Genomic DNA, 27,175 nt, shown 5'->3' with positions numbered 1-27,175 from the left:
CATGCAATTCACAAAATTGATTTTTGAATGAAATTGATTGAAATCGCCCAATAAAACGGTGTATCTATGTCTAAAACATACTATAAACATCCTGTCATTAATCACGTGCGTTTTGAGAAGGGTATAAGTATATGTTTGTTTGTTTGTTGTTGAGCAACGGCTTAGGGATATCGGTATATTTTAGATTTAGCGCATTGCAGTAACACTATTTGATAAAACTTAAGACTAGAAGATCTTATGTGATATTAATTTGTCCTGTAAGTCGATCCTCCACAACTATTACGAGAAAAGTTTATGTTAGTTATGTTATCGCAAAATACCACCTGGTCGTTCGTAGCTTTCGATTGCCAAAACTCGTCCTATTCTATTTTGCTCTAGTCCAGCCTTTCCCAAAGTGGGCGATAACGCCCTCTTGTGGGCGCTGGAGGACCCAAGGGGGGCGGTAAGAGACCCAAAAAAAATGGGGGCGTTCTGTAGAGGCCGAGGAGGCGATTTGTAATTTCATCTAGGAGGACTCTTAGACACTGACTGAGCTCTCGCTATAGTGGTTCTTAACTAGGTGAAAAAATGGGGGCGTTAAAAAATAATTTATTCTCAAAGTGGGCTGTAGACAAAACAAGTTTGGGAACCGTTGCTCTAGTCAAACTGACACTAAATGTTGACACTGTCTGCTGAGACTTTTTTCAATTCCCTTTTAAAAAAGTGGGTGCCATAAAACTAATATCAAACCTAGGTATTGTTACGCGCTGGGGTTCGGGATAAAGAAAACTTCCACCGAAGTACAAATTAAAACTTTATTTAACATTTAGAACACATAAGGAACATTTTAAAATTCCCAATTCACTTCTTTCGCTTCGCTTCAGATGATCCGTTCGCTGTTTAGTAGAACCGCTTACCAATTGCCTTCGTGTCATCTCTGCAACGCTTTTATAGTCGATACGACATCTCTAATTATCGAGAACATTCGCGACAAGTCGAGTCGTTTCGATATGTGTTTCCGCTCTTTGATAATAGATGGCGTTGCACGTCTCGAGGGTTCTTGATTTTACTAGTTCCTTTGATATTCGTTTCTACTATTCGACGACAGATGGCGTTACTCTTAACGGCGTTAATGTATTTAAGCGGATACTGTTAATAATCTCGGGTTTTTTTCTTAAAGTACAGCTTAAAATATATTTGGTTCACGTATGCACTCAGCTCTACGCTCCCAGAGGTCTGCTCGTTTTACGACTCGAGTCAGAAAACGGGAGTTAATCAACTGAGCGACGTAACTACCGCCGAAACGATTTTTAATTAAAGTATACGAGCTTTTTTAAGAAACCAGGATTTATTCAGGAAATTACTCGGTTCTGAACTGTGATTATGATGAAGATTTAGAAATTATGAAAGCAATCGTGTTTTGAGCTGCCACTGGTAAATCTATCGTATCTAGTATTGATAATGTAAGTAGATCGTTAATATACTTTATGACTATTTCACTGGTTCACAGAGTTGATTTTCCGAAAATTCGTTCTCTTGAAACACCATAAAAATAGTGGTGCATACTCTTGTTTGCCGAATATTTAATTGCGAAAAAGCTTCCGCATTTACGTACCAAGGCAGCATCATTGAACTCTTTCGACTGATAATGCAAAAACTATAAATACTAATTTTTATTGGTGGTAGGACCTCTTGTAAGTCCGCGCGCGTGGGTACCACCGCCTGCCTATTTCTGCCGTGAAGCAGTAATGCGTTTCGGTTCGAAGGGTGGGGTAGCCATTGTAACTATACTGAGACCTTAGAACTTATATCTCGAGGTGGGTGGCGCATTTACGTTGTAGATGTCTATGGGCTCCAGTAACCACTTACCACCAGGTGGGCTGTGAGCTCGTCCATCCATCTAAGCATAAAAAAAAATGCGTGGTATGTCTCATGCAATAGTAACAAAACTGCGGTAATAAAATAATATATTAAAATTTTAAATAATTAAATCCTCTTTGTTAGATTGAAGAAAAAACAATTGAAAATTCTTCTTCAAACAAATTGGACTCATAGATAATGTCACTTCAGAACTGTCAATTGAATTCTGCTGCATAGCTTTCTGATTATTTTGTTATATTTGAGATCAAAATTATAATTCAGTTATCCTGGTGAGTTGAAGAGCATTTGCATAGAACCTATGCTAATAAAACAAAAGTTTTGTTTTGATCTCGACGCGTTTTGGATCTCAAGGTCTAGTTAATTGAGTGAAAAATATCGTTTTCGTATTTAAGTGTCAATTGCTAAAACTATTTATAGTCTAGTTTTACTCATACATTTGTGAGGTGAGAGGAGTATTTTTAAAACATTTTTGATAAGCTCTAATAAAATGAAATTGAATGTTTTTTTGGAGAGGCTTAAACGACGAGAGGAAAGATCTTCCTCATTCCGATAGAGGCACCCGTCACGTGCGGACGTGCTCATCGTCCACTCGATCGCCCGGTCTTTGTTCGCCCGGCTTTTGTTAGCCCGGCCATTGTTCGCGCGGCCTGTGTTTGTGGTACATCTGCCGACTAAGTGCTCTTTCTGGAAGTTTTTATTTGTTTTGTTTCCTTTTGTTGTTTCTGTGTTCGTGGTACATCTGCCGACAAAGTGGTTTCCTGCAAGTATTTATTTGTTTTGTTTCTTTTCGTAATTTCTGTTTTGTTGTGCTTTTTCTTTGTCCTGTAGTAATCGCGCCGCATTGCCACCTGTGTTCAATCGAACCGCTCAGGTCCGAGAAGTTGGGGCCTCGCCGCAAGGCGAGTGTTTTCAAGACCCGGGGCCGCCCCACCTGGGTACTCAGCGATCATGGACGCTGTATTCGCGGAATTCCTCCGACTTCGCCACCCACAGCTCGCCTCGGAGTTTTTGGCCTTCAAGGCCAATCACACTGCGAGCCCTCTCGAGGACTCCGCCGCGCTCGCTGCTCCTGCGTCGCCTGTACCTGCGTGCAGAGCTTCTGCATTGAGCACCGCAGCCTCTGTCGTGCCTGCCGCTCCCGTGTCGCCTATACTGGCGAGAAAAGCTGCTGCGTCGTCCGCCGTGACCATCGTTTCAGCTGAGCGATCATCCGCGGCCTCCGTCGCGCCCTCTAAAACACCTACACTTGCTCGTAGGTCGCCTGCACCCGCCTCCTCGTGCTCCGACTCTGACTCGGACATGGAGGTCGACCTCGCCCCCGCCTCATCGACGGATGGATTCACCCTGGTACAGAAGGGTAAGAAGCGTGCCGCGGAGTCTCGAGCTCCCGCGGCCGCTAAAATTAGCAAAGCCGTGAACGCGTCGCGCCCCCGCCCTCAGACTCCCGTTGCGCCCCCAGCCCGTGCCACTCCGTCGCCGCGTCCGGTGGCACAAAATAAAACCCAGACCCCTCCCCCGGTTATCCTTCAGGAGAAGGCAGCTTGGGATCGAGTTTGCCTGGCCCTTAAGGCCAAAAATATAAATTTCACGAATGCCCGTAACCTCGCGAACGGCATTCAAATTAAGGTTCAAACACCCGACGACCATAGGGCCCTCTCTTCTTACCTCCGTAAGGAGCGTATAAGTTTCCATACGTATACGCTCCAGGAGGAGCGCGAACTCCGCGTTGTAATACGCGGAATCCCTAAAGAGTTAGATGTAGAGCTCGTAAAAGCCGACCTGTTAGAACAAGGCCTACCAGTGAATTCTGTGCACCGTATGCACACCGGTCGCGGTAGGGAGCCATACAATATGGTTCTAGTCGCTCTCCAGCCTACCCCCGAGGGTAAGAAAATCTTTAACACACAGACCGTCTGTAGGCTCTCTGGTATCGCTGTCGAAGCCCCCCATAAAAAAGGCACTCCTAGCCAGTGCCATAACTGTCAATTGTACGGGCACTCTTCCCGTAACTGTCACGCGCGCCCCCGATGTGTTAAGTGTTTGGGCGATCACGCCACGGCCCTCTGCGCTCGCGACCAAAAAACCGCGACGGAACCGCCTAGCTGCGTCCTGTGTCGAACACAGGGTCACCCCGCGAATTACCGTGGTTGCCCCCGAGCCCCTAAAATAAATCGCCGCGTCGCCCGCCAAAACCGCCTCCGAGCTTCCGGCCCAGACATCAAAGCCTCGGCACCCTCTGCGTCGCAGGCTAAGCCAGCGTTCGTTCCGGCGGCGGTGCCCAGTGTCTCGGCCTGGGCAAAACCGCTGCCGTACACGAACACGGCTACAACTCCCTCCTCCGCGATTCGTCCCGCCCCCGCGACTCGTCCCTCTCCCGCGACTTGCCCTCCGACCGCGTCCGACAATCTCGCTTTAGCGATCGACTTCTTTCAGTCGATCAACTTTGAGCGCGTTAACGCTTTGGGCGACGCCATTCGCGCTGCCTCCACTGCACAACACTTTATCGCCGTTGTGCAGGAATACGCCGACGTATACGCGTCATTAAATACGTACGTCCTCCCCTCACTCCGCCGGTAATCAATGGCGTATATAAGTAGAATAAAGCCCCTATCCGTAACGATAGGATTTTTTAACGCTTACGGTCTCGCAAATCAACGTGATCAGGTTTCTGACTTTTTGCGTGACCACCAAATTGATATCTTTTTAGTGCAGGAGACCCTACTTAAGCCCGCGCGCCGTGACCCTAAAATCGCGAACTATAACATGGTCAGGAACGACAGGCTCTCTGCCCGTGGTGGTGGTACCGTCATTTACTATAGAAGAGCCCTGCATTGCGTCCCGCTCGATCCTCCCGCGCTCGCTAATATCGAAGCATCAGTGTGCCGAATCTCACTGACGGGACACGCGCCGATCGTTATCACGTCCGTTTATCTTCCACCGGATAAGATCGTTCTAAGCAGTGATATCGAGGCGCTGCTCGGTATGGGGAGCTCTGTCATTCTGGCGGGCGACCTAAATTGTAAACACATCAGGTGGAACTCACACACCACAACCCCGAATGGCAGGCGGCTTGACGCGTTAGTCGATGATCTCGCCTTCGATATCGTCGCTCCGCTAACCCCGACTCACTACCCGCTAAATATCGCGCATCGCCCGGATATACTCGACATAGCGTTATTAAAAAACGTAACTCTGCGCTTACACTCGATCGAAGTAGTTTCAGAGTTAGATTCAGACCACCGTCCCGTCGTTATGAAGCTCGGTCGCGCTCCCGATTCCGTTCCCGTCACGAGGACTGTGGTGGATTGGCACACGCTGGGCATCAGCCTGGCTGAATCTGATCCACCATCGCTCCCGTTTAGTCCGGACTCTATCCCGTCTCCTCAGGATACCGCTGAAGCCATAGACATCGTAACGTCACACATCACCTCGACATTAGATAGGTCATCGAAGCAAGTTGTAGCGGAGGACTTCCTTCACCGCTTCAAATTGCCCGACGATATTAGGGAACTCCTTAGAGCTAAGAACGCCTCGATCCGTGCGTACGATAGGTATCCTACCGCGGAAAATCGTATTCGAATGCGTGCCCTACAACGCGACGTAAAGTCTCGCATCACCGAAGTCCGAGATGCCAGATGGTCTGATTTCTTAGAAGGACTCGCGCCCTCTCAAAGGTCTTACTACCGCTTAGCTCGTACTCTCAAATCGGATACGGTAGTAACTATGCCCCCCCTCGTAGGCCCCTCAGGCCGACTCGCGGCGTTCGATGATGACGAAAAAGCAGAGCTGCTGGCCGATACATTGCAAACCCAGTGCACGCCCAGCACTCAATCCGTGGACCCTGTTCATGTAGAATTAGTAGACAGTGAGGTAGAACGCAGAGCCTCCTTGCCACCCTCTGATGCGTTACCACCCGTCACCCCGATGGAAGTTAAAGACTTGATCAAAGACCTACGTCCTCGCAAGGCTCCCGGTTCCGACGGTATATCCAACCGCGTTATTAAACTTCTACCCGTCCAACTCATCGTGATGTTGGCATCTATTTTCAATGCCGCTATGGCGAACTGTATCTTTCCCGCGGTGTGGAAAGAAGCGGACGTTATCGGCATACATAAACCCGGTAAACCAAAAAATCATCCGACGAGCTACCGCCCGATTAGCCTCCTCATGTCTCTAGGCAAACTGTATGAGCGTCTGCTCTACAAACGCCTCAGAGACTTCGTCTCATCCAAGGGCATTCTTATCGATGAACAATTCGGATTCCGTACAAATCACTCATGCGTTCAACAGGTGCACCGCCTCACGGAGCACATTCTTGTGGGGCTTAATCGACCAAAACCGTTATACACGGGAGCTCTCTTCTTCGACGTCGCAAAAGCGTTCGACAAAGTCTGGCACAATGGTTTGATTTTCAAACTATTCAACATGGGCGTGCCGGATAGTCTCGTGCTCATCATACGGGACTTCTTGTCGAACCGCTCTTTTCGATATCGAGTCGAGGGAACCCGCTCCTCCCCACGACCTCTCACAGCTGGAGTCCCGCAAGGCTCTGTCCTCTCACCCCTCCTATTTAGCTTATTCGTCAACGATATGCCCCGGTCGCCGCCGACCCATTTAGCTTTATTCGCCGACGACACGACTGTTTACTATTCTAGTAGAAATAAGTCCCTAATCGCGAAGAAGCTTCAGAGCGCAGCCCTAGCCCTAGGACAGTGGTTCCGAAAATGGCGCATAGACATCAACCCAGCGAAAAGTACTGCGGTGCTATTTCAGAGGGGAAGCTCCACACGGATTTCCTCCCGGATTAGGAGGAGGAATCTCACACCCCCGATTACTCTCTTTAGACAACCCATACCCTGGGCCAGGAAGGTCAAGTACCTGGGCGTTACCCTGGATGCATCGATGACATTCCGCCCGCATATAAAATCAGTCCGTGACCGTGCCGCGTTTATTCTCGGTAGACTCTACCCCATGATCTGTAAGCGGAGTAAAATGTCCCTTCGGAACAAGGTGACACTTTACAAAACTTGCATAAGGCCCGTCATGACTTACGCGAGTGTGGTGTTCGCTCACGCGGCCCGCACACACATAGACACCCTCCAATCCCTACAATCCCGCTTTTGCAGGTTAGCTGTCGGGGCTCCGTGGTTCGTGAGGAACGTTGACCTACACGACGACCTGGGCCTCGAATCAATTCGGAAATACATGAAGTCAGCGTCGGAACGATACTTCGATAAGGCTATGCGTCATGATAATCGCCTTATCGTTGCCGCCGCTGACTACTCCCCGAATCCTGATCATGCAGGAGCCAGTCACCGTCGACGCCCTAGACACGTCCTTACGGATCCATCAGATCCAATAACCTTTGCATTAGATGCCTTCAGCTCTAATACTAGGGGCAGGCTTAGGGACCCCGGTAACCGTACTCGTCGAACTCGACAAAGAGGTCGACGTGCAACCTAACCCATGCATCAGCCCGCTGAGTTTCTCGCCGGATCTTCTCAGCGGGTCGCGATTCCGATCCGGTAGTAGATTCATTCGCGAAACAATTGCTCTTGAGTTGTTAGGTCTCCTTCGGAGGCGCTCGGGCAGTTGTTAGCAAATCCCACCCCTCTTGGCTGAGCCTTTGCTCGCCCACCTGTCCTGGTGAAACTGGAAAGGCCTTCGGGCCACCAGTAAACTTTCAATCATAAAAAAAAAAAAAAAAAAAAAAAAAAAAAAAAAAAGATCTTCCATTGAGCGGGTGATATTTGCTCGGTAGACCGTCGGTCCGAATGTTGTTCGGAACTTGTATATATGCGCTTTATCTTGAAAATGTCGTAAGCGAGATTCAGGCATCTGTCAATAATCTTGCGTTGTATGATGGCTACCCGCCACAGTTTTGGTTCCATGGTTTCAAACCCAAGTGTTATAATAGATTTCGTGTGTAATTCTAAAATGTAAAAAATTCTGTATTCAAAACGTCTAGAATTGGTGCATCCAAAAATTTGAAAAGTCTTTGACGCCACACAACACGGCGCTTTTTAGAATCCGAGTCTTCGAGTCGTCTTAATAACTATAATACTAATTTTCAATCTCAATTAACAATGTTTACAGACATGCGAAAAAAAATGTATTGAGGACAAAATTGTTACTCCAAATTGGGAGCCAGTTTCACTTAGGCCTTACGTTGTCTATCAGTCCAAAGAATGAAGTCTTTTGTATGTATTATGAGTAATTCATCATCTTAAATTGAATTCTAACTTCGGTTATTAAAACGTAAGGTGGAGAGTGTTTCTGTAGATTAAATAGTAAACTTCCTTACTGTTTGTTACGTCTATTTCTTAGATGTATCTTGAGGTGGCCAAGAAAATGAATAAATGCGTTTACTTCTTCAAATACTCATTATATTGTTTTTAATTATTTTACAAATACGAAATTGAGATGCGCGTCCATCTTTTTTTTCTTCGTAATATATTTTAAAATTTTGACAATTGGCGCCACTATTGCGTTTCCTGTTTTGTGATTGGTTCGTGCGATATGACGTCATCGTTGGCCAATCACAGCCATCAATGTATGACGCAACGTTGATTCGTTAACACTGTCTGTTTTAAATTTCTTAAAAATTCCGACTAAAGTTGTATTTTTTTTTTTTTTTTTTTTATTGCTTAGATGGGTGGACGAGCTCGCAGCCCACCTGGTGTTAAGTGGTTACTGGAGCTCATAGACATCCACAACGTAAATGCGCCACCCACCTTGAGATACAAGTTCTAAGGTCTCAAGTATAGTAACGACGGCTGCCCCACCCTTCAAACCGAAACGCATTACTGCTTCACGGCAGAAATAGGCGGGGCGGTGGTACCTACCCGCGCGGACTCACAAGAGGTCCTACCACCAGTAATAAATTGTATTAGAAAAACTCTAGTTTTATATCTGCTGTAACTAGTCTGTGTTACAATATTCAGGAATTCTTGTTTAAGCATCCGAGATAAAGTTAAAATATTATCGTATTGTATCGTTACAGAGCCGCTACGTTCTCGTCCGTTTAAAAGCGCTTCTTCGTACATAATGAGAAAAACGTCGTGTCTGGTTTGTGCGCTGGTTTTTTATTGGTCATCTCTGGCATACGAATAGATGTCTCAGATTTTGTCTATGCTAGTATGGTTTTAGTACATTTTAAGTTTTTTTCATTGCTCTCTTAAGTCAATGAGCTGTATTTTTGTAGTTTGCATCGTATGGAATGCTTCGATATTGTCGTGGTCGTTAACGACCGGTATGCAATTGAATGTTTAAATTGATTGACTGCTTATTAACATTGTGAGACTTCACTCTTAAAGGATATACACAGTGGCGTAGCGTGGTGGGGTCGGGGGAAGCGGTCCGCCCCGGGTGGCACTTTTTAGGGGGCGGCAAAATTTCGCAATAAATAATAAAAATATTTGAACAATTTCATATTTTTATCGCAACTACAAATTTGGAACGATTGAACTTGCAACACCGTCTGTATTGACTCGTGGGGATTCCCCGTATTTTATAATAGTAAGGAAGTACGTGATGCTTTGGCAATTCAAAGAAAGTTTTATTGACGGACTGTTGTCCATTTCAAAAAATTCTAGAGTTAATGTATAGTATACATCACAGTGAAATACCTAAATAAAAGGGCGGCAAAATTGTCTTCCGGCCCGGGCATCTGACAGCCACGCTACGCCACTGGATATACAGAAGCATACCCACTTTGGGCTACACCTATACTTAGGATCCGAACTTTATATTCTAACCGCTCACATTACCGTCAAAAGCAATGGAGTCTTCGTTACCATAAATTAATTGATGCTTCGACCAAGCCCGGTAACATTAGGTGGATATTTAGCCACAATTCAGACGTTTGTATATGTAACAGCGAATTCGAACAGTAGTAACATACCAATACACGAAGTAGATTCAAAACCTCACGAAAACTCAAAGTTTACACATTACAATCACTTTATAATTAGACTAGCGACCCGCCCTCGCTTCGCTTCGGAAACTGTAATTTATTATTGATTTCTCCACTATTTAATGGATGTTATTATACATATAAACCTTCCTCTTCAATCACTCTATCTATTAAAAAAAACCGCATCAAAATTCGTTGCTTAGTTTAAAGATTTAAGTATACATAGGGATATAGGGACAGAGAAAGCCTTTGTTTTATACTATGTAGTGATTAGTTCCGTTTAAAGGTCCGAGATGCTTCGTGAATTATCAAAAAAGAGAGAGAGATATATAGAGTCGCTGACGTCCGTATCGGTATCAAATCGACCCTTCCTTTCTGCGTACTAGGAATATCAATGTCTTATGTCTCTAAGCAATCGCAATCGCCATAATCTATATATTAATATGTGAAGCAAAAACTTTGTATCCCTTTTTACGAAAATTGCGCGGACGGAGGAGTATGAAATTTTCCACACTTATAGAGAATATAGAGGAGAAGTGCACAATGCTAATATTTTTTGAAAATAATGCATAAAAGATACATTAAATCAATAAAGAAAACATTACACACACTACATACCATGTATTTGACGCACACACGCATGCATACTATTTATTGTCAAACTTTTGTTCTTGGCGTCTGTTGTCGAATTGAGATTAAATATTGTTTGTCTTTGTTAATATTTTTCGAAGTGTAGTTTTGGCGAAATTTGTGATTATAGAAGTATAAAATACAATCATAATAGTGTACAAATTTAGAATTTCAATTAATTATAGTCGAATTTCGACTACTGCGGGGCCACTAGTACAATTTATAGTCAATGTCACTCAATTTCCTAACAGCGAATGCAATTTTCTTTTAACACGCTGACAATCGACGGAGCAAGGAAGCCATTTGAATCGTTGTCGTCTGTCAAATGCAATGCAAGTATATTCTGCGTTGGTTGCGCTAAGGTTCCTCGTGCAATTCGTGTTCAGAAAACTAAACTTTTTACCATTTTCGCGTGTAAAACAAAATTTTCTTGCATTTCTCCCTCGTTTAGATCCCGTACCGAGTCCGTGGCGTTGACGGGATTTGAACGGGGTGGATACGATTTTTTGCATGCTTGGGATATATTCCTGTTTTTTTGGTTTTGTTTGTTATAAATAGTAAATGAATAGAAACTGCATTGATATCGACTATGGTGAAATAAAAACTTCTGTTGTCTATAACGTTCTAATTATATTTCTGGGTTTGATATTCAAAACCCCAAAAAGTTCGAATGATATTTGTGTCTGTTGTATGTGTGATTTGTTGTTTCTTCGTCGAAAATGTTTTATAAACTCAAAACAAACTTACAGCTGATGGTATTATCGTTATATACATTGTATATAGATTGGGTTACTTGTCAGAGCCGTCATTGGTGTCTACGACAGCAGATGCAAGGGATGTCAGCAATCCAAGCCGACAAAGGAATTTTCTTTCGAGAGGATTGCAAGAATACCAATGCAAGTACCTGATAGAGCATTGGTATCATAACAAATGACCAACTGGAATTCCAATTTCGATATGCCAAAAAAATAATTGAATACGATCTTAAGACAATTTTTTTACATGAATTGTTATTTCTTTCTAATCAGTACTTAATTACTTCACTCTATACTCTTCTTTTAAATTTTATATGTTTTATTTTAGATATTTGTTTACTAACTTATGGTTTTACGAGATTTTCAGTATTGTTTCTCAGTATTGTGTTCCATGGAACGCTCTCTCTGAAAATGTTATAAATGATTGCATGATAGTAATAGTATCAAATAAACATTTAATTGTGTTAGTTTGGGATAATCACGTCACATCTTTTTTGAAATCGCACCGTATCACCAGAGAAGAGCAGAGTTCGTATTAGGTCAGTAATTGTCTCGCATCTCGCAACAGATCTTGGTTGATTGGATATTTCAAAGAAAAACCGTTTAGGAAGAAATCGTCTAATCTTGACGTATTTACATCACGTCATACTCTACTTGAAAATATCTCGGTACAATTGGATATTCAGAGTGGATCATTGCGTAATCTCTCGTGTCAGTACGAGCAAGGCTATAAATGATTCGCACACAGCATTGTTTATTGCTCCCGGCATGTCCAACTTTTGAAAACATGCGGGTCTTATCATTTTTGCCTTTATATTATACTTAATTTTTTTTTATGCAGCGTTAGTTTTATTACTAGTGAAAACTATTGAACAGTTTTAATGTTGAGTATAGCGGGCTTATATCTGGGGATAATTTATCTGATGGTAGGGTATCTTGTGAGTCTGTACAGGTAATATCTTTCGGTTCGAAGGGCGAGGCAGCCATATACTATAATACTGAGATTGAGAATGTATACCTCAAGAAGTATATAAAGGGCTATGTGTGGTATATGTATGTTCCCTACTCAGAAAGGCTGTAACCCTGTGAAACTTGGTAGCGAACAGATCAAAGTAAAATCAAAAATCGGCCCAGCAGAGTGCCTTTGACTAGTAACTTATAAATATCCCAAATGACAATCAAGCTTTGAAAGCTATTTTTGTCATCGTAGGTCAAATTATTTCGTTGGATTTTAAAATTCTCGAGCTGTCCATACATGATATAAAATTATGGACACCCCATCAACGCCGGCAAATAGTTCAGCGCCTGTCAGGCAGCTTTGAAAGGAATTTATTATTTTTATCATTGTTTCTTAGGAGCAACAGTGGCGCCCTCCTTAGCGTGAGGATTACGGAGTGAACGACGTGTGTATTTTGAATTAACCCTAAAATGCCTTTATTAAAAACTACCAATATATTAAGACTTATCAGGTCAGTCTTTTCCTTGTTCAAATTTATTTCACATTCGAAGACAAACGATCTGCCCCACCTGATGGAGAGTGGTCTACGCTTTTTGGATTTAGGCGACGCACAGCCGATCCTATCTTTTGAGAAATAATATTTGAGGGGGTGATGGACTCACTCTCCCCCTTTGCCTTTTCATGAGTTCTGTCTCATGCGAGGCTCGGACGTGGGTCGTTGAGCGACAGGAGGTTTTAGTCGGTTCGACTCCGACACACCCCGCCCGCCATCCCCAGTGGAGGGTGGGAGTCCGGCGATTTCCTCCAGACCAAAAAAAAAGTAGTAGTCATAGAAGTATCGTAGATAATAGTTCGCAGCACCATTAGGTATGTCAAAAATTATAGAAAAGGTGTATGATATTATTAAAGAAACTTATTAATTTAAATTTAAATATAAAGTAAACGCACTCAAGTGATTGTTACAGTGAGTGGTTCTTTTCGAATCTCAGCAAAATATTTATTCGTGTGACTTACTTTAGTTCTGTGACCAGTAGCAAATCTTTTAAATTGTCTTTTTACGAAAACTAAATTTCCATAGGAAAATAGCAGGAGCATAACGTAGCCGGCGGGATGTTTTGTAAAATTTTAAATTTTTGCATCGTGCTCAGCATAAAGGAGATATTCTGGTTTTGCATATTTTGTTTTAGCTTCCAGCTTTTGGTTTTGGGTGAGGGATAATGTCTCTTAATTTCATCGGAACAAGGCTTTTTACAGTTTGCTGGTTTTCTCAAGCGCTAGTGTGCTTATTCATCGTTATTTTGATGATATTGATATGATTATTGTTTCAGATTCTTTTTATTACTTGAAGTATTTTCATTTCGAAAGATGTTTTTCGTGTCAATGTCTCCTAATAGATAAAATAGGTCTATATAAACAATTGAATGTCTTGAAAACAAAAATTAAGTACCCCTGGAATAATCTGTAGGACCGTGCTGAGTTCATTTTAAATGCTGTAACTATAATGTGATTCAAATTAGGATAACAGATAGAAATTTCAAATAAATACCTACCACATGACGACAATTGACCTCAACGAAGAAATGATATCGTGTAACAGAGCAGCTTTTTAGGCAAGCACGGGCTGGTGACACTTTAGGTGTAAAGCAACCGATCGGTTTAAAAGGTTGGGCAGTCAACAAAGTTGAGACATCCACTTCACGCCTTAAAGTGGGGGTATCATTAGCATTGTAACGTACTTAGGTAGCACTCGAATACTAGTTTGGTAAACGTTAGTCACCAGGTGGATCGTGAGGTAGTCTACACACTTAGTTCTTATTTTCTTCTTGCCCAATATGCCAGTTTTCCATTCCGGCCTATCATAAATCATAGACTCTTCACTCGATTATCCTCTTTCACTCAGTCCATCCAAGTCTATATAGGATGCCTCCCCTCCTCGCCATCTATGCACACTTAGATAAAACTGTTGCTAATAATTTGATCAGGCTACGATGATGCGATTATCAATATTATTAATGATTTATAATGTCAGCCCAAAGTTGTCCACTGCTGAATATTGCCATTTCCAATTTACGACACTGAACAAACTTTGGCTTTCCTTATCGTAACACTTGGACAAGGGACATACCACATTACGTTTGCCGGTACGCGGTCTCCACATAAGAACCCATCTGCTGCAGCGATCGTCGAGGCTACGACATGCTTATCCGCTGCCATTTCAGCTTTGAACTCCAATTTTTGTAAATAAATCACACGTTGCCCTTTTATGACAAAACCAGTGGCAAAAACCTTCCCTGGAAGGCCAAAACTACGTTAATTCGTTTGAAAGTATATTTCATAGTGGACTAATTAAGTTTGTTAATGGCCAAGTCTTAGTATTATAGCCTGTTACAATAAGCAGCTTGGTATTCGCGTTCCTCAAGTGGCACTCGGTGAATATAAGCAGCTCCTTCAACTTCAGCTTGTTCAGCCCAAGTCTGAGTGCTTGTTCAACTATACTATAACTTAGCACAACTAGTATGGAGTCTTGAGTAACATCAAATTGTAATATCAATTACAAAACTAAACCTAATTGAGGACCCACGCATAGATTAACCGAATTATTTCTGTTTATGGTGATAGATTTAAAAAAATAGATAGTAAAGCATTAGAAGATTTATTTCAGCAAAAACACTCCACTCAATCTGCAGCGGAAGCTAAAAAAATATTTTAGCTAAAACTTTAAGATGAAACTGATAAAATAACTAGTCTCCTATAATAATTTCAAGACTCAAAAAAGCTTCACTAAACACCTTTTAACTCGAAGCTTTTAACACTTGACCTCGGAAGCTCCGCTGTAAATTCAAAAAGAACCATCAATATGATAGCAGTCAATTTGCTCGAAAAGCTCCCCCAACTGAAGCAAAAAGATCCATAAACCCTGGCCGGGCAAGTTTGCCATCCACCGCTGAAGTTCCGAACAGCTTTATTAAAATTCAAACTAGACGAAACTTGTTATTGGAGGCAGCTTTCGTAATTTTAAGTCGGCTCTGCTTCTTTGGAACTTTTTTGCGTTCTTTTACTAGTTTTCTTGTCAATTTGTATTAGTCATGGGGAATATTTGAAAAAGCCATGTATTTTGGGACTACGAATATGACTCATATTGCTAAAATATGTTTCGCGCTGGATGAGCGCTCATGGTATCCCTTAATGTCAAGTTAAACTACCGTGGCTTATATCCGTCACAAGTTGCATGCCGCTACCAACTGTAAAAATTTAATTGGGAACGTCTTGGGACTGACGACTTTTAAATCGACGCTTAACTGCTTCACAGCAGAAATATGCAGAGGTGGAAGTATCTACCCACGCATCTAATCACCGGTTATCATCATCATCATTCTCTTGCCCTTCTCCCATTCACCTGGGGTCGGTGCAAAATGTTTTCTCCTTCCATACTCCTCTATCATATACCATTTCTTCGCTCACTCCCCTCTTACACATATCGTCTTTCACGCAATCCATCCATATTTCCTTAGGTTTACCTCTTCCTCTAAAACTTTTCCCTTAGGTGCCCACGTTGCGCGTGGTGGGCGCCCAAGAATATTTCCAACCCAAACTTAGCTCATGGGTGTCGTATAAAGCGGCTAAGAGCCAAAGCCTGATCGAAGCCAATACAACCTAGGTCCAAGGTCAACAAAAGCATTCTCTAGGAGGGTTGACTTCGGGCAGGCGGCTGACCATTATGACCATAATCTGGTCATTTTGCCAAATATTAGAGCAACATGAGAACGAGTGGTGAAACAAGAAAGTTACGCCGCCTTGCCGTTTTTTATTATGATCTAGTTTAGATACGATAGAGTACAACGACGTAATCGTACGGCTTATCATCAGGTGGACTGTGAGCGCTGTCATAGTTTAAAACTGGCAGGTTTATACGCCCCTTAGGCAATAAAATGTCACATCATAAAACAACAATTAACTTCCAACAGAAGCCCCAAGCAATTTCCTTTCACGAGAAATAAACTGAATATTTTTAATTCCCAGACTTGTATTTAAGCCGTGGAGCACACTGGACGCTGCGACCCGCATAGTTGTTCAGCGGAAACAGATAGAAGAGTAAAAAAGTCGAAACTGGCTACATAATTGAAAATGCCTAAAATAACGAAGGGAACCGGGCTTGGGTTTGAGCTTAGAGCGACGCATGTCGACTGAAATACCTTTTAGATTTATTTTTTAATGGTACGACGTGTCCTTGAATGATTAAAGTAATGATGTTAGTAATGATATTAATGATTGAGAGCGGTAGAGATTTAAATTTCGAATAAATTTGTTTTTACTTTGGAAAATATCTATATAATGATAGTGAATACTTTAGAATTAATAAACAATAAAAGGCTTAATTGCGTTTTCTGTTAGATGTTTAGTGAGAAAACAAAATTTAAAGTCCTTCATTTAATACAATTTATATTTTAAACAAACTAAACTTTCTTTTTACTGAATAACAGACTTGACTGACACTAAAGAAAAATCCTTATTATAAAGAAAGAGTCTTAAATAATGAAGGTTTTTCTTTACGTATATTTTCTCGAAAATTCGAGAATTGACAGTTTAAAATAATTTGGTTTATATCACACAGGTGAACAGTGTTTTGCCTGAATACAACGAGTATATACTTTTGGTTAGAAATATTTATTAGTTTAACCTTAAAGGAACTATCTATATGTGTTTTAAGTTTAAAAATTTACAGGCTATTTCCAAAATGGATAAACAAGTTCTGGGAATAAAGCGGTGTCATTAGGTTATCTTTTTTTTTGGGATTGCCTTTTCATCTTCTCCGGAGTGGAAGTATTCGAGTGGTCAGCTAGAATATGTCTTTCCTACAGCTGCCCAGTATCCAAAACCGTCTGAAGGAGGCCTAACGGGATAACAGCAAGTGCTTCGTGAATGCACTGATATCATGCGGAAATGAGCAAGCGTGAAGAAAGAAACTTTTTTTTTATGACAAATGGATACAAATGGATACTAAAAATTATTAAACTTAAACTAAAAATGGTATAGTGTGTATATACCAAATTATTGAAGTGAAACTTCTTTATCGACGTAGGGAGAAAAAAACCTATGTAACGTTTTTCGGTTACGCGCCATCTTAATTACTTCCGTTACGCGCCATGTTTATTTTATTTCTATTTAGTTTGTTATCAACAGATGTCGCTGCACGTAAATTCAGCAATTCCTGAATCGCAGTGACGAGATGTTACACAGTTGATAGACGTTCTAGTATTTATCTTGCTGTATCGTCTCAAGGCTCTCAGCTTAGGTAGGAAAATTTATGCTAAATCGTACCTACCTGGCGTCGGAATACCGTGATCATGCAGGCGGTTCCCCCGGGGTGCGGCTGCTCCATTGCACTGCAAGTGGTTGACTCTTGCGATTATTTTTATATTTTATAAGTTTCACTTCTACCGTGATTGACTTGCACACACACACACATTTTTTTCATGGTGTTGAACGAACAGTCTGAATACAACAATGTTAAGTCTTTACTAACTTAAGGGAGATTTGGTGTTCTGCAGCAATAAGTTGAAGATTGTTTTTTTCTTTGAACAAACGGCAACGGCAGCAAATAATTTGTTGTTATTTTTAAAAGCAAATGTTACAGTATATAAATATTTTTTCTATTTGCTGCTAAAACACTACCCAAATTAAGCACACGATACGGCCCTGTCTAAATAAAAAAACAAAAATGATACTTCCAAATTGCCATTCAACTATAATAACCGAAGCGTTTAGTAGATCCGTGAGCACTACGCAGTCTTCCCCAATCTTCTTGGCGGAATTAACATGGAAATACCCGCTGAATTGCGTTACCAAAACAATGGGCATTCGGAAGGGACCCGGAGTGGGTGATTTTGTTTTATGACCTCATTTCGAGTAATCTGGCTGAGAATTTAACGCACCATTTGCGAAGATCCATCTTCAGCACGTTACGTGAATTGTATTAAGTTAACGAAAAATCGCGGTGAGGACGTTGCGGGGACGGGCCGCGGCCAGAACTCTGCCAATCCTTTTATTTCTGTAGTGGAGCACGGATACACGGTGAATGGTATATCTCACCTAAGATACAATTATGTTATAGTTACAGCTAAATCTTGATCAGGCTTGTTTGAAACGAAAAATGTCCGTGTCGAGGGAAAATCAGAAGTTAAAATACTGATGAATATAAGGACCAAACTTTTAATGTGCGTCTTGTTAGGCATCGAGCTATTGGGTGAGAGATGAAACAACTGGAAATAGAAAGGCAGTGATGATGAAATATCCCAGTCTATCGCCAGTTTTTGGTCAGCCTTGGATGGCCAGTTAATCTAATAATATAATCCTTAACGCTTGTGGAGCAGGTTTGATGCTTTCCCCCTCTTCATCATCGAACCCATTTTACAAGGTAAATGGCAGTATTTATGATGCTTATGTCTATGGGATCCGGAAAATACTTAAAACCGTGTCAGCTGTGAGATCGTTTAAATAATTTAATTTAAAAAAAGTTGTGTGGTGTCTTAGGACACCGGATAGGAACGAAGTTCCTTATTATAAAAATATTAAATTTAGGTTCTATTCGAGGTATAAAGAAAATAATTATTCGGGTATACATTTTTTATTGTGATTTTTTTATTGATAAAAATAAAAAAAAACTACTTTACAAAGTTATCAACTTTATTTTATTCACAATGATTTATAAAAAACATAATAAAAATATGTCATTTTTTGTACGTTATTACAAAGTTAAGTCGTACACTGTGTGCATTACTAATAAAGATCTTACGTTACAGACGTTTTTTCCCGGTTAGGGTATCCCTCGGAATCGTCCCATAAGGAGCTTCTTCCAAAAATAGCCCTGAAACTTTTGGATTTGTATTATTTATAAATAAAAAATAAAATAAAAAAGCCTTTTATTTTACCCATAGAAAAGTGACTATTACATTTTACATATATATATTTTTTTATTACAATTTTTTTTTTTTTTTATTTAACTAACTTGCCCTAAGTAGATTTGGTTAAGATTAGCGTGAACCCCTCTGTTTGAGGATAAAGGCCTCCTCCAAAGATGCCCAATATTCTCTTTCTGTGGCTTTTTCTATCCACAGTTTACCAGCCGTCCCTTCGATATCGTCAGCTCACCTGCTTCTAGGTCTTCCTCTTTTTCTGTTTCCCCCAGGGCCTGGCCATGTCGTCAGCCGAGAGGCCCATCTATCGTCACTCATTCTTGCCACGTGGCCTTATTATGGCATTATTTATACCCTATTAAAATATAGACATCATGCTGTAACCTGTGCGAGCACCGGTAACCATTGATCTGGTGGGCCGTGATCTCGTTCAACCGTCTACAATATAAAAACAAAATAAAATCTCATTCTAGCCAATGTTGATTTGTCTCTTCCACGGACGCTGTCATCATACAAAGAGTCTTTTAAAAAAAATATGCTTGTGCGCAATAATCTCTGCTGTCTATCGAATTAATCCCACAGGAGTGACGTTCCATTTTCCTGGATCCAACACGCGTACATACGTTACGAAATTCGTATCTTTATCTTACGTTGGAATTCGAAGAAATTTTGACGTCGTTTTAATATCTCGAAAGACGACGGTGGATGAAAGGGGTGTACGACAAAAATTATAAGTATTGAGCTGATCATGTTTGTAAAATTTGTAAAATCAAAATAAAAAGTATGTGAAGTCGTCGTGGCCTAGGATAAGGCGTCCGGTGCATTCTTCGTATGTAGCGATGCAACGGTGTTCGAATCCCGCAGGCGGCTACTAATTTTTGTAATGCAATACGTACTTAATAATTAATTGTTCACGATTGACTTCCACGGTGAAGGAATAAAACATAGATAACGGAAATAAATGTAAGATTTTTATTATACACATACACATATTTCATATACATCCATAACCCTGGAAAAGACATTTTATATTTATCATACAAATATCTTCCCTTGGCGGGATTAACCCGCGACCCCCTTGTGTAGTGACCATGTCACTTACCACTACACCAGACGGCCGTTGATAAAATAGCTTTATTTGATTTCACAATAATTTGATAGAATTTAATAATTACATTACTTTAAGTACTAATAGTACTACTTATGCAATTTAATCTCTTTCGTATATGGACCCCCTTAGAGTAAAAACCTCCTCCAAAGAATTCCATTTTTCCATATCTTCCGCAGTGGTCATTCAATCTCTTCCTACTTTGGATGCAATCTCATCACTATGAATACTTTTTTTTTTTTTTTTTTTTTTTTTATTGCCTTTGTAGGCAGGCATACTACATTCAAATTCCAATAAATAGAAAATCTTACATAGAACCTTCTTGTCACTCATGGCTGTTTACATAATGAAGACGCATTTCTCTACAGGGCTTTGAATATTGTATGAATTTAAACGTTATATTGTTTTTTTTTGTCTTTGATGGGAAGCTCAATAAATTCCGTGGTTATGTCCTGATGTCTGTGATGTGCTTTATACATCAGAGGCTTTTTTTATTGAATGCTTTCGGGCTTTTACCGAGTGCTCGGTTTGTCTTGGCTTTTACCGTTAACAATGACAAGTGTCAGGATTCACGTTGATGTGCGTGATATGTGATTGACATTTTTACCAGAAGAGTAATCATAAGCTCGTTTGATATTAAAGTTGAGGTTTCTGTGTGTTATTAAGTGCTGAATATCGTCAGGGATATAAGCTCTTTTTGTTTGCTTGTGACAAGTAACAATAGTCTATTTTTCGAAGTAAATTACGTGGCAATAATAGTAATGTAGCTAGTTTATTTTTTATGATTTTACTTTTTGATTTTTTTAATAATTCAAATTCAAATTCAAAGTCATTTATTTCAACTTAGATGTCATCAAAAACACACTTGTTGAATGTCAAAATGTAAAAGAAAATGTTAACTCTACCACCGGTTCCAAAAAAAGCCACAGTCCTGAGAAGAACCGGCGAAACAAACCCAGCGGGCTTTTTTTTGTTTTTTTTTTTGTTTTTTCTCAACTATTTTCTTTTTTTTTTTTAACAAGAAAACATAGTTACAGTATACGAAAAAACAAGTCAAAAAAATACAATTCAAATAAATAATAATAATAATGAAAAATGAAAAGGCCAGGAGCGAACGCCTCATTCCCACGTAGTGCCATCTAGTAAAAAATCCTTAACTTTATAATATGCCTTGTTGCAATAGATAAGACACTATTAATTACTTTAGGTAAGTAGCTATGTAGTAAGTAAATCAAATATCCATAGCATAATTATAAAACAGAGACTACTGGGCATCCCACAATCGAATCTACTTGTTCGTCTTTAGATATCGGTAACACGATTATTCATATCCAAAACGCGATGTGCAATCGTTGCAATAACCGATAAAATCGTTTTAAGCGGGTCGACTTATCGGGAACCGTAATGGAGATTAAAATTTGAAGTAAATGCGCTCCTATCCTATATAGTTCATCAAATTTAATAGTGTTCTCGCTTTTAGAGAAATATAATTTCCAATTTCGCTTGTAAACAACAATGCTTTTTTACGGTCACCATTAAATTCTATTATAATCATACCTAAAAGTTTGCATCAACTTTATTTTGAATGCATTTCCAATTTTTTTTTGTTTCTAATACTTAAGAAAAAAATCTGACCTTTTTATTATTTATTGCTTAGCTGATTGGATAAACTCACGGCCCACCTGATGTTAAGTGGTTCCCGGAGCCCATAGACATCTACAGGTCTCAGTTTTTACTGTACGACTGCACCGCCCTTCAAACCGAAACGCATTACTGCTTCACGGCAGAAATAGGCAGGGTGGTGATACCTACCCGTGTGGACTCACAGGACGTCCTACCACCAGTAATTACGCAAATTATAATTTTGCGGGTTTCATTTTTATTACACAATGCCATTCCTTTACCGTGGAAGTCAATGGTGAACATTTACTAAGTACGTATTTCATTAGATAAATTGGTACCTGACTGTGGAGCTTAAAACGGCCACGACGATGACATATCTCTATATTTTAATACGTTTTTATTAGCTTCAGACGTATGTATGTAACGGAATCTTTGAACATGATTTTGACCCCCTTCAAAACGTCGGATTAACTCAAAATTTGATATACTTATTAAGAGGCGATGACAATTCAATATTAAAAATTGGAAAAAAATATATTGAAAAAATTGAAATTCAACTAAAAAATGAAAAATAAATTATAGTTTAAAAAAACTAACAAAACATTTTACAGTAAATTTTTTACAATAAAATCATTTTTTTCTTAAACTATTTTTAATTCAAATTTATTAAAATTTATTTTCTAATTTTTTAGTTGGATTTTCTATAGAAGCGGATTTTGTTAGTTTTTTTAAACTATTATTTTTTATTATGACAGTGACAATGGTTCCAACTACTATATTCAGTTCGGTCGCTCACTCGTAAAAAATAAAAATGTTTTTAACAAAATTTATTCATGTTCCATTTATGAAGATCATATGTAAGTGTTACAAATGTGTCCTTGATGTGAAAGTTCTGTGGACGATAGTGTCGATACGAAAAGTGTACGGGATTGGTCTTACTTAGAGACTGAAGCGATTTTAAGTACATTTAATTAGCTGATGTCTCACGAAACCGGATTATGATGTTTTGCTAAATATCGTCAATATTGATAATTTATTTTATTGGTCTAACGACTAGCGTGTCTAACGACGGGTCACTGACCAGTGTGCTTTGTGCGAGTTTCTCAACGATCTCGATAGCGTAAAAGTTAAGCCAATTTTGTATGGAGTTGGAACAGCGCCCCTAGCGGCAAACGTACGCAAACTATCCCATTCCATACAAATATGAGCTAACTTTTACGCTATCGAGAACGTTAAAAAACTCGCACTAATCACACAGGTTAGCCATATTCTCTAAGTTCTTTTGAGGCACGAACGTACTGCAAAATTTCTTGGCGTGTCTTTAAAAAAATGTGATGACATAAATTACTTTACATGTTAGTCAAGTTGTTAAAAATGGTCCTTAAAATGTGTTGTGGAATGTGAAAGTTAAATTACATTTTTTTGGTTTGTGTGTACAAAGAATTTTCAAGTTTAGACGCCTGTAAATGCACTCACGTTCTTAAGAAATCTATTTTTGTAACACGCAGCGTTTTTAGTTTGGTTTTTTATTACCGCTATCTTTGTATAGTACACGTTTTTGTATTGATAGCTGTTTAACACGGAAAATATAATTAAAAAATCGCTACCGGCTTGTAACTAAGGCCGGTGTTAGATATGCTCTGTGATATGTTATCGCAACTGACTGTCAAACACAAGCTCGCAGACACGGCGACGACCTAAACCTACGTATAAAGTGTCTTTGTTTTTGTGTGTCATTACGCCTTTTATCCAAGCATTGCCCGAGAAAATAAATAGGTTATGAGTTAAGCGGTGCGTCTGTTGGTTTTTTATTTCTCAAAGCCATCTGAGGAAAATCAAGAAAGTTCAACACGTCTTCAAACAGTCAAAATTAAAATTATTATTCCAAAAACCTTCTAAAATATGAAATAGTTTAGTTAGTTTAGAATTAATATGAAAGCCATTCCGTACTTAATACGGCGTAGGCTATGGGCATGAGGGTGATGTCTATGGGCTACATCAATATCTTAACAATAGCTAGGCCTCTAGTGGGTAAATTTAAATACAAAATAAATCAAGTTAGCCATGAGTAATTTGAGTATGAAAAAAATACAAATCGACCCAAAATCGGGTTATAAAAATATACTTGTTGGATGCTTCAAATTATCTCGGGAACATTGAAAAACAAAGTGACCGCATTATATAGTTCCCTGTCCCCAATATTTGTGAAGTTCTCGTCTTAATCCACCGCTTCTGACAGGGCCAATAAATATTTATTGCCTTCTAAACGTGTTGGCGCAATCGAAGCGAGCATAGCGATTTGGTTGCTTCATTTCTATTACACTAGATGATGACCGAGCTTTACTCGTTTTTTTTTTTTGATAACTCCATCTTTTTGTGTCTTTAAAGCGGTTAGTTGCCCTCAATTAAGAAAAATAGTATTATTATTCGCCAATAGATGTCGGGAAGAGTCAAAGTTGATTATCGATTAAGTTGATTATTAAAACACGAATAAAACAACATTTTCTGAAAATAAATCGTAGCTAGATCGATTTATCTTTGATTATCATTCTTAGATTGGTGGACGATCTCACAGCCCACCTGGTGTTAAATGGTCACTAGAGCCCATAGACATCTACTACGGAAATGCGTCACCCACCTTGAGATATAAGTTCTAAGGTCTCAGTATAGTTACAATGACTACCCCACCCTTCAAACCGAAACGCATTACTGCTTCACGGCAGAAACAGGCAGGGCGGTGGTACCTACCCGTGCGGACCCACAAGCGGTCCTATCACCAGTAATCATTGATATATATTTTATAATAATCCTGACTCGTGTTTTACACAATAATTTTACGTTAAAACTAAACGCCGAAGTTCATCACTTGTACCATACCAGTGAGATATAAAATCTATTTGTGAGGTACATGGTTGATTTGTTAGTAGATTGCGTTGTAATTGCACGAGGCATTTCCATCGATACTATCGGCGTAATAAACGTCCGTCTGTTGACTTTAGTTGCCGGTGTAGATTGTGAAGTTTTCGCTGGTGATTTAATAAGAAAATCGGAAATGGTGGGGCGTGTTTTAGGAATGCGCGATGTCGAATACCAAATATAATAATAATAATAATAATAATAACACATAGACAGCAAGGCATCAAACATGTGGCTCAAAACAGGAAGTCTGTTCCCCGAAACGGAAGGATTTTTAATTGCCATACAGGACCAAGTAATAAACACAAAAAATTACAGAAAATATATTATTAAAGATCCCACTATTAGAGACGATAAATGCCGCAAATGCAACACCCAGCCAGAAACCATACAGCATATAAATATAACTGGAGCATGTTCAACCCTTACACAGACAGATTACACTCATAGACACAACCAACTTGTTAATATTATCCATCAACAACTGGCTCTCAAACATAAATTGATACAAAATACCAACACACCGTACTACAATTATAAACCACAAACTGTTCTTGAGAATGACTCCTGCAAACTTTACTATGATCGCGCTATTCTCACCGATAGGACGATTCACTACAATAGACCGGATATCACTTTACAAGATAAAAACAATAAAGTCACCTACATTATTGACATTGCAGTCCCGAATACCCACAACATTCAAAAAACGTTTACAGAAAAAATGACAAAATACACAGAGCTTAAAGAAGAAATAGTTAGAATTTGGAAACAGAAAAAAGTTTACATAGCCCCAATAATAATCTCAACCACTGGAGTTGTCCCAAACCACATCCACAACAGCTTAAAGCTTCTAGATTTAAAAGATAACATATTTATTTCACTACAAAAAGCAGCTATACTAAATACATGCAGAATAGTGAGAAAGTTCCTGCAGCTTGAAGAATACTACACGTAATAAAACTAGCCTAATAACTCATAGCTACTGTATGTTACTTGGCCAAAAGCCCGTATATACAGCTCTGCCGGCTCTGTCGATAGACTGGGCTGAGAAAGGGGAAATCTAGAAAAATAATAATGTTTTTATTGCAAGTAACCATGACTCATATAAATTGTTAATAAGACTTAGACCTATGTTAGTAGTTATATTTACATCACAATGAATTACTGTGGTAACATCCCATGGGAGATGGCACCACAGCGACCCATGTATACACAGTCCAGCCTGCTTGCGATCATGCTCAGGATACTGTTGGAGCTGGCCCTCACTCTGCTTACCAGAGATGCACACCTCTTACGCAGGGTAGCGTAAAAACAGTCTTGTGCGCGTCTGCAAACATCCCTGATGCGCTACAAAAGCGGGGCAGCACCACCAGCACCCTAAACGCGTTATTATATTGAACACGTTATTATATATCTGAGTAAGATTTTTTTTCCGTCCCTATAATGGACGGCAATAATATAAATGTATTTTATGTAAATGTATTTTATGACAATAATTCCGGCAACCGCGTATTTATAGGAACTTGCGGTCTCGCAGTAGTTAGTCGAAATTCGACTATAATGTTAAATGAAATTGTTTGTTTAAACATTATTATGGTTTTATTGTCGAATACTAATATATCTAATATATAAAATTCTCGTGTCACAATGTTCGTTCCCATACTCCTCCGAAACCGCTTGACCGATTCTCATGAAATGTTTTATGCATATTCAGTAAGCCTGAGAATCGGCTACTATCTATTTTTCATACCTCTAAGTGATTAGGGTTGTCCACCCCTAACATTTTTTTTTTATTTGGACTTTTTTTTTGTTATAATGAGGTATTATGTGGTTGAATGAGGTTTTTGTTATTTTTATTATATATTCCCTCATCGTTCACAGCACTACATACCTCTTTCACTCATTTACCACATCCTTACACACTTACAATAAGTTCGTTTTTGTTTCTACACTAGAAATTCCCTAGAAATCTTATATATGGCAAAACAATGTTTGCCGGGACAGCTAATATTTCTATAATATAACCACAGATTTTGCTAAAACTTCACTATAGATAAATAACATTAAAGACAAACAATATTAAACTACTCTGAACATGAATTTGACCACAATTTTGTCAAAGTTTGACAGTTGACAATAAACAAAGAGTATATTTTATATGTATGTGTGTGTGCGTGTCAAATACGTGGTAGTGTGTGTAATTATTTTTTTATCGATTTAATGTATTTTTTAGGCATAATTTAAAAAAATATTAACATTCCGCATTCCTTTTCTATATTCTCTATAAGTGTGGGAAATTTCATAGTTCCTCGTCCGCGCAATTTTCGTAAAAAGGGGTACAAAGTTTTTGCTTCACGTATAAACAAATTTTAAAAAAATGTTGACTTCGTGATTAAAGTATATTATGCACCTATAATAATAGCTTTTAAAACGAAGGTTCTCGTAAAACGTACCGATGATTTCATGGAAAATTATGGGTGAAGCCTTTCCCTT

The 27,175-nt window shown here is 39.6% G+C and overlaps 1 long non-coding RNA gene across 1 annotated transcript; it reads left to right on the top strand.

Moving 5' to 3' along the window:
* The first annotated feature begins 2,197 nt into the window (after nt 1-2,197).
* Nucleotides 2,198-16,577, top strand: LOC101746378 (uncharacterized). Its single transcript, XR_009975730.1, has 2 exons — nt 2,198-2,303; nt 16,139-16,577. It is a non-coding gene; the product is annotated as an uncharacterized LOC101746378 (long non-coding RNA).
* The last annotated feature ends 10,598 nt before the right edge of the window (nt 16,578-27,175 follow it).

The sequence above is a fragment of the Bombyx mori genome, chromosome 19 (assembly GCF_030269925.1).
Source record: "Bombyx mori chromosome 19, ASM3026992v2".
NCBI lineage: Eukaryota > Metazoa > Arthropoda > Insecta > Lepidoptera > Bombycidae > Bombyx > Bombyx mori.
This window is presented reverse-complemented; position numbering and strand designations above follow the sequence as displayed.